We start from the raw sequence: 10524 nt of genomic DNA on the forward strand, positions 1-10524 counted from the left end.
AAAAGAATAAAATAAATTAATTTAATTGCCAAATCAAAAGGTTAGATAAGGTATTACAAAGTAAATCACAAGAAAGCACCAGTAGGGAACTAATATAAGAGCAAAATTAATGAGAACAGAAACGGGAGATGAAATTAATAAATCAAAATTTTGGTTCTTTGTAAAATTTAGTGATGGGGAAAAATAATCTGAGGTAATTTAATCAAGAAAGAGGAAGAAAGCACAAACAATTATGTGTATTAGAAATACCTTTGATACAACAAAAAGTAAAAATAATGAAAAGAAACTACTTTGTACAGTTCCAGTAAACTTGAAAACATAGTTTTGATATAAATTTTATGCTTTGTTACCTCATTAGAAACTTTCTTGGTAACATTCTTAGAGGTACTGGAGTTTGTTAAATTGAATCGTGAATGCTGTCCTCCCAGTAACCAATTTTGTGAAATGGAGCTATTTAGATTCTGATGCACATTCTGCACTTTTAAATGCAGCCAGGTGCTTTAATAGAAGGAGGACTAGGGGATGACCTTGAGTTAGTCACATTAAAATATTAGTTGGCTTTGTACATGGATTTTCTTTCCCTCTTAATTTTTGTAGACTATGAAGAGCTCTGCAAGTTACATATAAAATTAACTAAGGAGTTCTCAAAGATCCTTTCTATTGTTAGTATTCTATATTTTTGTATCTGTAAGCTTTTTGTCTCTTAAACATTTTTTTTCCCTGAACCTACTGAAAAGCCTCCCACTGTTTTTTACCCAGCCCCAATTTACAATCCAGTGGATTTGAAAACACCAAGTTCATGATAAGCAGCTCTCATTGCACGGTAACTTGATGTCCATGGTCAATTTTTCAGCATATCAGTAACATCTTTCTTAAAGGAGAATAATTTTTTATTGTGTAGAGCAGGGCTGTCCAATAGAACTTTCTGTAATAATGGAAATACTCTCTGTCTACACCACTCAATATGGTAGCCATTAGTCGCATGTGGTTATTGAGTATTCAAAATGTGGGTAGTGAGACTGAGGAATTGAATTTTTAGTTTTTTAATTTTAATTTATTTAAATTTAAGTATCCATGGGTGACCTGTGGTTTCCCTATTAGATAGCACAGGTATAGAGGATGGCTTTTCCCTAGAAATAGGGGTTCACTGTGTGATTCTCCTATCAAGGCCTTCCAGAGATTCTGCAGAGAGTATCCTTGACATGCTGAAACCTTCAGCACAAATGAATATGCTAAGTTGTATTTCCAAAATGGTAGGCTAGCTTGTATTACACTCTGCATCTAGTCAGAGCCTTCTCTTGCATTGGATGTCACTCAAAATTGGCAGGCTTCTAAGTCACCAGACAGGTGGATAGCAGTACCATACCGGGCAGTATATGCCTGAACATACATATCATTATATGGTATTGTATCCCTAATAGCTAGAACACAGCGGTTTGGAAATAAAAGTGGAATAGAGGATAGGTCTATCTCAACATCTGACTGATCCAGTTGTGCAATTTATGATTCCTGACTCACAATTTTAGGCTCTGATTAGTTAGAGGCCATGGTTTCCAGAGGGGAAACACTATGAGGAGCAAGGGTGCTACGGAACAATGGGAATTGAGAGAAGTATATTTCACATTCAGAAGTGTCCCTAGGGCATCTCTTGATGTTTCCACATGAAGAGGTTAATATAAATTGGAAATTTTAGCAACACCAGCTCACTGAGGGCAGGACTACTAAGGGTTTAACCCTTGGGGATGAATTTTTGGCTCACCCTACCAGGCAAGCAACCCAAATGAGACTAAGTACTTGCAGAGGGTGACAGTAATCCAGAATGCTGGTGAAGAAGATGAGTGTCTATTACAGCCTCAGGACCAGGTACACCAATAGTCATAAAAGTCTTTTTAACTGTTAAGGAGATGACAAGTGACAAAGATTGGATTTTCGCTTCCACTCTCAGGGTGTGTACTGGAGGTGTTAAATTGGTTGACCCAGTTTATGCATCTCCTCAGATCCTCTTGGCATTATAAGCCACTCTCTTACCCCCACCACCTAAAGACTTGACCACCTACTAATGGAGATCCTCATCCATCACTATTATGAACACATGTCCTCAAACTGCTGTCTGTCTCAGCTTCCCAGGGTAACAAAAGGCTTCCACATGGCTCAGAGAAGAAGCTGCCACAGCTCAGACACCCCAGTCCTACAACCCATAGAAGCTATTGCTACTTCCACCCCTTCTGGCTGTAGATGATGTCTTGTAATCATGAATGGGGAATTCAACTGACCTAGTGGTTTCCTGGAGAAGCTCAGTAACCAGTAAGCAGAAGGTGACTTAGGTAAATCCCACTCCTTAGGTGATATAGTAAGCAGAAGGATTTTCTTAGGTAAATCCCACTCCTTTTCTTCTTCCCACATATTTTCTGAGGTGCAATGGCTCCATATAGCCTCTCAGAGGATGGTCCATGTGATTGATCTAATGGCTACATTTTCTTTCTTTCTTTCTTTTTTTTAAGATTATTTTATTTTTTTTAAAGATTTTATTTATTTATTTGACACAGAGAGAGAGACAGCGAGAGAGGGAACACAAGCAGGAGGAGTGGGAGAGGGAGAAGCAGGCTCCCCGCTGAGCAGGGAGCCCGATGTGGGGCTTGATCCCAGGACCCTGGGATCATGACCTGAGTCGAAGGCAGACGCTTAACGACTGAGCCACCCAGGCGCCCCAAAGATTATTTATTTTAGAGAGAGAGAGAGTGCACATGTGTGCGAGGAGGAGAGGGGCAGAGGGAGAGGGAAAGAATCTTCAAACGGACTCTCCTCTGAGCACGGAGCCCAACGTGGGGCTCGATCTCATGACCCTGAGATCATGACCTGGGCCAAAACCAAGAGTCGGACACTCAACCGACTGAGCTACCCAGGCGCCCCAAATGGCCACACTTTCTTATGAAGCTGTGGCCAGTTTGATAATGTTCTATATTGTATTTGTTTTTTTTTTTTTTTTTCTTACTTCAGTTCTTATGACTTATCTCTCCCCTGGAATTTCACATGTTCTCCAAACACCCCACCAGTAAAATATTAGTATTAATCTTTGCTACAGGCTCTGTTTTCTAAGAAACTTGGGCTGAGGTAGGGACATTTAATGATTCTGCACATGTATTCAGTAGACTGTCTATAAGAGGGAATCCTGGGAAGATGAGGGAGACTTCTTGTCATGAAAAGGAACAGGAGGTCAATCGTAAGGAAAATCACAAAGAAATGAGGTGATGTGAGATGCATGAAACAGAAGTAAAAAAAAAAAAAAGAAACCTGAGTAGCATGAAGATGGGAAATTATTCACCAGATTTAAGCATTAAGCTTCCCTTGAAATTTCTCTCAGGGACAAGGAAGAGTAACAAATTTGGAATATGAAATTAAGAGTTGTTGTTGACAGAAAGAGAACCAATGAACTCCCAGAAGACAGCAAGCTGTTGGGAGTCTGTCTTCTTTTTTACCTTGGTAGATTTCTTTAGAATTTCATGTAGATATTTGTATCAAGGCTGACATTATTATAAGTTGAGATAAAGAAAAAGCATGGTGTGTGACCTTGGCTACTTACTTATAAAACGAACAAGAAGCAAAGAAAATAACAGAAGTCAGAAAATATTAAAAGCATCATGCAATGGTTTTGTGGTCCTGGCTCCTTTAGGGGTTTTCTTTACAAGTCTGTTGAATCCTAGTTTAGGAACAGCAGTAGAGAGAACAATTTCCAAAATTTTATTTATAGCCTAATCAAGGCAAAAAGTTTTCTGTGGTGAGAGTATAAATATATGTCAATGTCTTTGTCTTATGTGTTATTTTTTCCTCAAGCTTTTACATGCATCAGAATCACCTGGAGGCCTTGTTATGACACACACTGTGGCCTTCCCCAACCCCAGAGTTTCTGATTCAGTAGGTCAAAGCTAGAGTTGCAGATTTTGTATTTCTAGCAAGTTTGTAGGTGATGCTGATGTTGCTGATCACAGGAACAAACTCTGAGAACCACTGTTGTATGTTATTTGGAGGAGTGATGTTATAGCCTAGTCAGGATGTAATTTTAAGAACTCTGATGGTCATGGAGAAGTAAGACATTCTGTTGCTAAATCTCCATGGGGACTGTCAGAAGAACAAATTTGAAATTTAGGATCAATCATGTCCTATAGAGTTTTACATTTTAATGCAAAAAATCTATCCGCACTTCGTTTATTTGAATGTTGGAAAGAAGTTTTTTAAAAGGTGTTTCATAAGCAGTTAGCATTGATGTTGCCATTCTATGTGTAAAAGAGCCCTATGAAATTTTTTTCTATTATATAGGCATGAAGAAAATCCTTATGGAAAACCATCTGGGTGACTTAGCTGAGATCTCTTTTGACATTCTCTCTCTCTCTCTCAATACTGGAAAGCAATTACTGACACATGAATGTACCTATTACATTTTTTCTTAAAATAAGACTGATGCCCTTAAGTATCATTCTATCTGTCAGAAATTGAAGAGGCATTGAAAAGTTGCTGTTTCAAATGATAAACCACAGTGATAGCAGTTGTACCATAAGGTAGAGTTTATTTAAAAATTTAAGCTGCAAGGGACATGATATGAGAAAAATAACTCTTCTTCTCCATGATTCAAAAGGAAGTGTGTAAAAGAAATTCTAGGCCAGTGATCTTGACCTTGGCTGCACACTGGAATAACATGGGAACTTTTAATAAACACAATTCCCATGCTTCATTCCATATTAATTAAATCAGTCTGGGAGTGTACATTGGTTTTATATTGCTTTACATAATAAGTTACCACAAACTTAGAGTCTGAAAACAACATAAATATGTTATATCACAGTTTCCTGTGGGTCAGGTTAATTGTGTTCCCTGATCAGGGTCTCACCAGGCTGAAATCAGTATACCATCCTGAGTTATGACTTATGATTTCATCTGAGGCTCAGAGTCCTCTTCCAAGCTCAACAGTTGTTGGCAGAATTTAGTTCTGTGTGGTTGTTGGACTGAGATCCTCAGGTCTCAGAGGCCAGCTACCATTCCCTGCCCTGTGACCCTTTCCACAAAATGGCAGTTTGCTTCTTCAAGGCCAACAGTACAGCATGTCCGCTACTTTTAATTTCTCTAGCTTCTTCTGTATCTGATCTATAGACCCTATTTAAATGGTCTTACATGATTAAGTCAGGCCAACCCAGAGTAATCTCCTTATTTATTAATTTAAAATCAACTTATTAAGGACTTGATTACATTTATAAAATATCTTTTCTCTCTCCATATAATTTAACCTAATAACAGCAGTCATATCCCATCATATTCACAGGTCTCACCCACACTCAAGAGGATGGGAATTATTTTAATATATATGACTTATTATATTACATACTATACGTAACATATATATGCACCTAAATATGTTAAGCAAATACTAACATATCTAAAGGGAGAAATAGGTAACAGTACAATAATAGTAGGGGACTTCAATACCCTTTTCATCAATGGATATATCATCCAGACAGAAAATCAACAAGGTAATGTTGGATTTGAACCATACATTAGACCAAATAGACCTAACAGGTATTTCTAGAACACTCCATCTAAGAGCAGCAGAATACACATTCTTCTCAAGTAAACATGAAACATTTTCCAGGATAGATCATATGACAGGCCCCCAAAACAAGTCTTAGCAAATTAAAGAAGGTAGAAATCATACCAAGTATTTTTTCTGACCACAATACTGTGGAACTAGAAATCAACAAGAGGAAAGCTAGAAAAAATACAAGTATGTGGAAACTAAACAACACATTCCTGAACGACCAGTGGGTCAAAGAAGAAATTAAAAGGGGAATAAAAAAAAAAATCTCAAAACAAATACAAATGAAAACAGAACACACCAAAACTTATGGGATGCTGCAAAGGCAGTTCTAAGAGGGAAGTTTATAGTGATAAACACATATATTCAGAAAAATAGAAAAAACTCAAATAAGCAACTTAACCTTATAATACCTCAAAGAACTAGAAAAAGAGGAGCCAGCTAAGCCCAAAGTTAGCAGAAGGAACAACGTAACAAAGATCAGAATGGAAAGAAGTGAAATAGACAACATAAAAATAACAGAAAAGACCAACAAAACTAGGAGATGGTTTTTTGAAAAGATAAAATTGACAAACCTTTAGGTAGACTAAATAAAAAAAGAACATTCCAATAAATAATATCAAATGAAAGAGGAGATATTACAAAGATAACTTCTCAAATACAAAGGATCATAGGATACTGTTATAAACAATTATATGTCAACAAATTGGATAACCTAAAAGATATGAATGAATTCTTAGAAACATACAACCCACCAAGACTGAATCAGGAAGAAAAGCTGAACAGACCAATAACAAGCAAAGAGATTGAATCAGTAATCAAAAACCTCCCGACATAGAAAAGACCAGGACCAGATGGCTTCACTGGTGCATGCTACCAAACATTTAAAGAAAAGTAACACCAATCCATCTCAAAATCACCCAAAAAGTTGAAGAAGGAACACACAAGATGTATTCTACAAGGCCAGCATTATCCTGATACCAAAGCCAGATAAGGACACTACAAGAAAACTATAGACCAATATCCATGATGAATATAGATGCAAAAATTCTCAACACCGTATTAGCAAACTTCATTCAAGAACACATTACAGTGAGGGTGCCTGACTGACTCAGTCGGTTAAATGTCCAACTCTTGATTTAAGCTCATGTCATGATCTCAGGGTGGTAAGATCGAGCCCCATGTCAGGGTCCATGCTCAGCGCAGAGTCTGCTTGTCTCTCTCCCAACCCCGCTTGCACTCTCTCTCTCTGTCTCTCTCTCAAATAAATAAATAAAATCTTCAAAAAAGAGAACACATCAAAATGATTATACACCATGATCAAGGGATTTATGCCTGGTATAGAGAACTAGTTCAACATGTGCAAATCAATAAATGTAACACATCACATTCATAGAATGAAACATAAACCTCAAATGATCATCACAATAGATACAGAAAAAGCATTTGACAAAATACAGCATATTTTTATGATAAAAATCCTTGACAGATTGTGTAAAGAAGGAACGTATCTCAGCATAATAAAGGCCATATATGACAAACCCACAGCTAACATGATACTCAATGGAGAAAAGCTGAAGGCTTTTCCTTTAAGATCAGGAACAACACAAGAGCGGCCACTCTCACCACTTTTATTCAAGATAGTACTGGAAGTCCTAACCAGAGCAATTAGGCCAGACAAAGAAATAAAAGACATCCAAATCAGAAAGGAAGGAGTAAAGTCACTATTTGAAGATGATATGATTTTGTATATAGAAAATCCCAAAGACTCAACCAAAAAAACTGTTGGAACTAATCAACGATTTCAGTAAAGTTGTAGGATATGAAATCAACATGCAGAAATCAGTTGCATTTCCATATACTGATAATGAAACTATGAAAAAGAAAGCTATCCCATTCACAATAACATCAAAAATAATAGAACAGGGGCGCCTGGGTAGCTCAGTCAGTTAAAGCGTCTGCCTTCACCTCAGGTCATGATCCCAGGGTCCTGGGATCGAGTCCCGCATCCGGCTATTTGCTCAGCGGGGAGCCTACTTCTCCCTCTGCCTGTAGCTCCCCTGCTTGTGCGCTCTCTATCTGACAAATAAATAAATAAGATCTTAAAACAAAAAAACAAAAAAACCCCAATACGTTAAAAGAAGCTCTTCAGGAAGAAAGAATATGATGCAGACAGAAACTTGGATATGAAGAGAAACAAAGACATGAGGAGTGCTGCAAATGGAATAAGTGAAAGTTAAATATAAACAAATTTGTTATTATTTTGATTTCTCTAACAGATAAATGATTTTCTAAAGCAAAAATAGAGGCAATGAATTGTGTTTGGAGCATATGTAAGTGTTGAATGACAACTATAGCATAAAGGATATAGTTGAAAATATATTGTTAATAAGACATGTATAGTGCACTTGAAGCCATAAACTATTATTTGAAGGTAGACTCTAATTAATAACAGGTGTATATTGTAAAGTCTAAGATAATCACTAAAAAAATAAGAATATAAACAATGAACCAGTAATGGAGGTAAAATGGAATCATTAAAAAAAATTGATTAATTCAAAGGAAAGGTGTGGTGTTGGGAAAGTTTGGATATAAAAGAGTTTGAGAGAATTTTGGGGTTGATGGAACTGGTCTATACCTTACTCTGCTTTTGGTTACACAACTGTGTATGTTTGTCAAAACTTACAGAACTACACACTAAAAAGGGTGAATTTGAGTGTATGCAGATTATAACTTTGTAAAAGTTGGAAAAATTGCTTTCCCATTACTCTAATGCAAGAATATTTCACTAAAATTTTTTTTAGCCCTAATCGCTAGAATCCAACATATGTTTACTAAATAAATTATGAGAAGTCAAATTTATTTGTTTAAGAATAACTAGTAGATGAAGAATACGTAATATATATGGATTTCTGAAAACTATTAGACAGTCCTGTTAACCCTCCTAGTGGGGGAAAATAGGAAAACTATTGGCTAAACGTAGGGTTGATTTATCTTGACTAAATCCATGCTGACAAATGAATTTGCATTGCTGTGATAAAAATCCACCATGGAGGCATTTCCATAGTCCTCTGTCCTCAGAGCTTCCCTCATTAGTTGTATCAGTGCTTTGAATGAAGCTTTAAAGTTTCCTTCTATAGGTAGATCATAGTAATTGGTGTGATATAGACTATGTTCGGTATCAGACTAGAAATACAAAAAAAAAGCCTTGGAAGTTGAAAAGGTGAAAGGACCACATCATATTTGTATTTATTTTTTAATGCTACAGAGAGACGTGTTACATGCAGGGTAAGAACTATTTAAGTATAGAATCGATTGCCCTGAGAAGTAGTGCTTTCCTGTGGCATTTGTTGAGTATAATTTGGTTAAAGCCAGAGAGTGGTTATAAGAAAAATCAAGAGCTGTTAACAACATGTCTTAATTAGCAAGCTTTAAGGTATCTTGCGACTCTGAGAATGTTAAGTATTTCTGAAGTGCCTACCATGAGTGGGTCATTATTTCCAGCCTTGTAGTGGATTCAAACTAGCATAGAGCCTTGGCCTTTAAGTATCTCTTGATTATGCTGTTCCATTAGCATACCCTTCAGAAAATATCCAGCATTTGAGCACTGCTCAGCATGTCCACCTTCACCAGCCTGGTCCAAGCTCCTCTCTGGTCTGAATTCCTGTCCCTGAACAGAGCTCTCCACTTCTTCCCTGTCCCCTTCAGTCCGATTTCCACAAGGTAGTTTCTTTGCTATTTTTCAAATGTGGGGGGCAAGCCCCCCACTGAGGACCTTTGCTTTTGCTGTTTACTTTACCTGAAATGTTCTGCCGGATACCTGCATGGCTCTGTCATTGCTTCCTTCATGTCTTGACCAAAAGTCCCATCTTAGTGAAACCTTCCCTGGCTACCCACCTCTCCATACTGACACTTAGTACCCCCTCTTTAATTTTTTTCTCTTTAGCATTTATCACTACTTAATATACTACATATTTTTTTTTCTTTTTTCTTTTTTTAAAGTAGGCTCTGCACCTCCAACACAGGGCTTGAACTCACGACCCTGAGATCAAGACCTGAGCTGAGATCAAGAGTCAGATGCTCAACCGACTGAGCCACCCAGGCACCCCTTAATATACTACATATATTATTTTAAAATCTTATTTGTTTGTATCCCTACCAGCATGTAAGCGTCATCATTTTTATCTGTTTTGTTTCCCACTGTATTCCCAGTGTTTAGAACAGTGCCCGGCACAGAGTTGGCAATCAATACATGTTTATCAAAGGAATTGAAGAAATGATAAAAGTCCGTAATTATTCACCAGCCATATTTATTAAGCAGTCATTAGGGACCTGGCACAGAGCTAAGCACTTTGCATACATGTGGCCCGGAGTTCTCATGACAACTGAGCCACAGGTAACAGGGAAGGAAATCAAGGTTCAGAGAAGTCAGGTGACTTGTTCAAGGTCACACAGCTGGTCAGGGCTGGGCCAAGATAATGTTCAAGGGTCCACAGCCCCACAATCGACCAGCTCACCCAATCATAAGCATGTCTCACCTCATGCTTCTCGTTGTCCTCAGCTTCATCAGAGGTTTGAGGCACATGTCTTCCAGGGAGAACAGGCTGTTGACCGTGATTCTCTTACAAGGACATTTGAGAGAGAAGACGTTTCTCCAGCATGGATTTGGTAGATTTGATTTGGTGCTGCATTTCAGGAAGTCAGGCTCTGTGGGTTGCCATGGTAACAGAGAGCAGCTGCTCACAAACTCATTTCCTGTGGAGTGATGATCCCTTCTCCCTAGTTTTAGCTGGGAACAAATCTGGTAACTTGTTATGATGTGGCTGTTGCCAGTGCTGATGGTTCTATTTAGACCTATAGCTGATACTCTCTTTTCTCCTTTTTGTTTTGAAAGTTAGTTAACCACATAATAGAAAACTTAGAAAGAAAATTCATAATCACCC

The 10524-nt window shown here is 37.6% G+C and overlaps 1 long non-coding RNA gene across 1 annotated transcript in view; it reads right to left on the minus strand.

Moving 5' to 3' along the window:
* LOC144380457 (uncharacterized) overlaps nt 1-10264 on the minus strand; it is a 167772-nt gene extending 157508 nt beyond the window's left edge. The window contains exon 1 of the long non-coding RNA XR_013444614.1: nt 10120-10264. This is a non-coding gene — a long non-coding RNA (uncharacterized LOC144380457). The remainder of the gene's footprint in view (nt 1-10119) is intronic.
* Nucleotides 10265-10524: the final 260 nt, after the last annotated feature.

This window comes from Halichoerus grypus, chromosome X (assembly GCF_964656455.1).
Source record: "Halichoerus grypus chromosome X, mHalGry1.hap1.1, whole genome shotgun sequence".
NCBI classification, from domain to species: domain Eukaryota; kingdom Metazoa; phylum Chordata; class Mammalia; order Carnivora; family Phocidae; genus Halichoerus; species Halichoerus grypus.